General features: G+C 43.3%; 1 protein-coding gene across 1 annotated transcript in view; it reads left to right on the forward strand.

Annotated features, from left to right (window-relative positions):
* Positions 1 to 3,886: 3,886 nt before the first annotated feature.
* The window catches only part of LOC103903557 (zinc finger and BTB domain-containing protein 8A), a 4,606-nt gene continuing 4,439 nt past the window's right edge, over positions 3,887 to 4,053 (forward strand). Inside the window, exon 1 of the mRNA XM_009284778.2 lies at positions 3,887 to 3,946. The gene's annotated coding sequence lies outside the window, so the exon portion shown is untranslated. The remainder of the gene's footprint in view (positions 3,947 to 4,053) is intronic.

Genomic DNA, 4,053 nt, shown 5'->3' on the forward strand with positions numbered 1-4,053 from the left:
CCAGAAGAGGGCCACGAAGATGATCAGAGGGCTGGAGCATCTCTCCTATGAGGACAGGCTGAGAGAGTTGGGGTTATTCAGCCTGGAGAAGAGAAAGCTCCAGGGAGACCTTACAGCAGCCTCCCAGTACCTGAAGGGGGGCTACCAGAAAGCTGGAGAGGGACTTTTTACAAGGGCCTGTAGTGATAGGACAAGGGGTAATGGCTTTCAACTGAAAGAGGGGAGATTTAGACTAGGTATGAGGAAGAAATTCTTCACTATGAGGGTGGTGAGGCACTGGCACAGGTTGCCCAGAGAAGTTGTGGATGCCCCATCCCTGGAAGCATTCAAGGCCAGGTTGGATGGGGCCTTGAGCAACCTGGTCTAGTGGAAGGTGTCCCTGCCCACGGCAGGGGGGTTGGAACTAGATGATCTTTAAGGTCCCTTCCAACCCAAACTGTTCTATGATTCTATGAAAGCAAAGACCATATAGGGTTGTTCCCACAGAATTTAATTTACCTGACAATAACTGATTTGAATGTGTTGCTTTTCGAATTTTGCCAAGTCACAAGTAGGACACCTGATTTTACCTTTAAATGCTAGAGACAGCTGTGTAGAACTGTACTGAATACTGCTAATATTGATCCATTCAGATTGTTTCTGTCCTGCCTCTGTACATCCAAATCACAGTCTGAGAGGATTAAATTGTAGTGCAGCATTGGAACGGGCTGTTCAGAAAGCAGCCTCAGAGATGGTTGTCCTTAAAAAAAAAATGTTCCAAGACTTGGCTAGACAAAGCCATGGCTGATCTGATCTTGATCTGATCTTGGTGCTGGCCTTCTTCCTGTGGGAGGTGGGACTAGAGACATTCACAGCTCCCCTATGACCAACAGTTCTATGATTCCTCTCAAATTGGTTTTTGCTTTTTTTAATTTTCTTTTTCCTCCTTGTACTTCTTTCATCTTCTTCATGTTGCTTTGAATGCTCTTAAATACTACTTAATGCATGTTTTGATTATTCACTGGTTTTCAATACATCATTCTGTTGTCATTTGCTTTTCCATCCCCTGTTTCATCTGACTAACATTGGAAGGATGTCCACTTCAAGAGACATTCCCCTTGTACACCTCTACTTTCTGTGCAATCCTAGTGTCTCTGTCCTTTTCTCTCCTCGGTCTGTCCTTTGTCACTGAAAGCCTGCCTCTTTTTGCTTGGCTGGTGGTTATCGTAGTGTTCATAAAACCACAGTCAAGAGCAAAGATGTAGATTCACCATCCTCTGTTTAGCGTCTCACCTTTAACTATCCTTATTTTCTGACAACTGTCTTGCCATCCTTTCAAAGGCTGAAACACTGAATTAAAAAACGTTTCTCTTCCCCCCTTTTCAGGTATTTCTTACAGAATTCTACCTACCACATAAACCTATGACTTGGGTGATACTCAATTTAGTTTTTCTCCTTCACATCATATCCCATTTTTTTGTTTTCCATTAAATTATCTAAACTTCTGTATTTACTATCCCAAAAAATGACACTTGTCCTTATCTTAAAGGTTCAACTGTTGGTTTTTTTTCCCAAATCAATTAAAAAAAAAAAGAAGGCCCCAGAAAACAACCTCAGAATGAATCTCCCTTTCCAACCTTTTAGTATATATTCTATTCCAGTTCTGAAGAACTGAGATGAAAAAAAAAAGCAAAAATATTGATTTAATGTGAACTTTGAAAATATCTGTAAGCCCACAGATCTCTAGCGGAGGACTGACACTGACTGCTGCATGTATCATCCTTCCTTTACTCCTGGCTCTTCAGAAGAAATACTCCATCCTCCAGGATTTTGGGATCCTTCTCAATTTTTCAATGATAACTTAGGAAAAAAAAAATCTCTGTTGGATATAAAATTATGGAATATACTACATTTCTTCCCTGAAGCATCTGGTCACTGTCAGAGGTTATCCCATTACCCAGCCATGCCAATGTCTACCTTTCTTATATTTTGGTCTCTTAGTCTGCAGAAATACTTGGCTTTGAACTTCAGATAGCCTACACAGGGGCTAATAGCGCTATCTTCAGCCCCATTTATTATTTAAACAGACCTTGATTTAGCTGAAAAAATGCCCGACCTACCATCTGGCTACAGCCGAGTCAATGACTGTGCCTGGATCCCAGGACCCCCCCCCCGACAATCATTAGCATCTATCAGCTAACAACAATGCTGTATAGCTGAATGTCTATCTAAAACCTTAACTGCCGAGGGCTAGCAGAGTCGAGATTTGCGTTAAGTGAGGATTACAGCTAAACTAAACTTGTTTAGTTGAATATATCCTAAAAAAAGACTTTTAAAAAATTGTATTCTAATCGAAGCCTTGAGGCTAAAGATAGCAGCAGTCAGGCTGGAATTAAGCACACACGTTTAGGGTTTATTTAATGAGTTTACAAATTCATAAGGAACTACTTCAGTGGACTGCTGAGGCCAGTATCTGTGATCTGGTCAAGCTGGCACTGGGGACTTCTAACCATTTGCAAGGTAGAGAAATGTAAATTATAATCCAAAAGGAGTCCAAATAGTTAATTCTGTATTCCTTTTATTGTTTCTACATGAGTAAGTACAGCAGAATTGTAAGAGTAGTTCAATATTCCAGTACAGGCATTCCAACCCTTGCTTCTTGATTTTTCTGGAACATCTCAGGAAAGTCAGAAGTCAGTTAGAAGGTTATTATTAGTTGGAAGGCAACATGTATGAGAATGAAATAGAAGAAAATTTCTCTTAATTCTGGCCAAAAGGTTGAGTTTTGAAGAAAAGATCTTATAATCATCCAGTCCTTGCCTCCAGACTTTGTGTCCTTTTCTGGCTAGATATAAATCTGTACCAACAGTCTGTATGTCTGTTGAGTGACGGGTATAATTTGATAAGCTACTAAGAAAAGCTTATAATACCATTTAGTTAAGAAATATTTTCTATATAACTTAAAAAACCTCCCATATTGGAGTTAGCATAACCTTTCATCACATTTAACTCTTGAAATGCAGAGAGGCGTCTTATTTGGAGCATCAAGAATTTCAAACACAGAACAAAAAAATTTGTAAGGAAAAACTGGGAGAAGTAGAAGGAAAAGGACTTCTGTATCTTGGATTAGCTGTTGTACTAAATTAAACACTAATGAAGCTCTCTGCCACACTCCAACCTGATACTTTTTACTGTGAAAATGGGAACTGTGCTTTTAGCGTGTTCCAACTGAGCCTGCTTTGAGGAGGAGACTGTACCAGATGACCTGCAGAGGTTCCTTCTCATAATTATTCAATGATCTCGAGGAACATGATTGAAAGCGTCTCACCTTCTAACAGGCACAAGATTGAAAGTGTCTTGTCCTCCAACAGGCATCCTGATTTGATTTTTTTTCCACACAGAAAGGAAAAAAAAGGACAATCTGTAGAATTGCACTCCCACTTGCAGTACTTTGGTTTAGGATTATCATCTCCATTGTTTGCATACAAAACTTTCCCGTTACAACAACGCTGCTATATTGAGTAATGCAATATATCCTACGCCACAGAACTACAGATATTTCCCATTCAGGTGGCGCCTTCCTTCCACGTACAAAGATACCCAGACTGGCCTTTAACAATAGCAACGCATTGTCTGCGGTAAGGTAGTGGGCCTCCCGGGCAGCATGTGGGTGTGGGAAGAGGCGAGCAGCCCCGACTGCAGGGCGATCAGGCAGAGGAAGCCGCTGGGCTGCGCCTGCAATCGGTGCGTTGCCCCTTTAATTGTGTCCCCAGCCCTCGGGCGTCTCTGTCCAACGCCCACGTCAGCAAATACCTTTTGTTTCTCTCACGTTCGGGCTTCCAGGGCTCGGGGCTGCGGGACCAGCGCGTCGCCTTCAGCCACCGCGAGCCCCGACGCGGGGCCGGGGACCCCGCATCCACCGCCCGCTCCTCTCGGCTCGGCGGCAGCCGCCCGCAGCACCCAGCCGGTAAGTGGCGGCTCTAGCACGCCGGCAGGCCAGACAGGGCGTTGGGATTTGGGGGCGGAAACGGCCCCGCAGCGAGCCTTGCTGCGAGGGGCAGCGAGGGACGGCTC

The sequence above is a fragment of the Aptenodytes forsteri genome, unplaced genomic scaffold (genome assembly GCF_000699145.1).
Source record: "Aptenodytes forsteri isolate BGI_AS27 unplaced genomic scaffold, ASM69914v1 Scaffold7, whole genome shotgun sequence".
NCBI lineage: Eukaryota > Metazoa > Chordata > Aves > Sphenisciformes > Spheniscidae > Aptenodytes > Aptenodytes forsteri.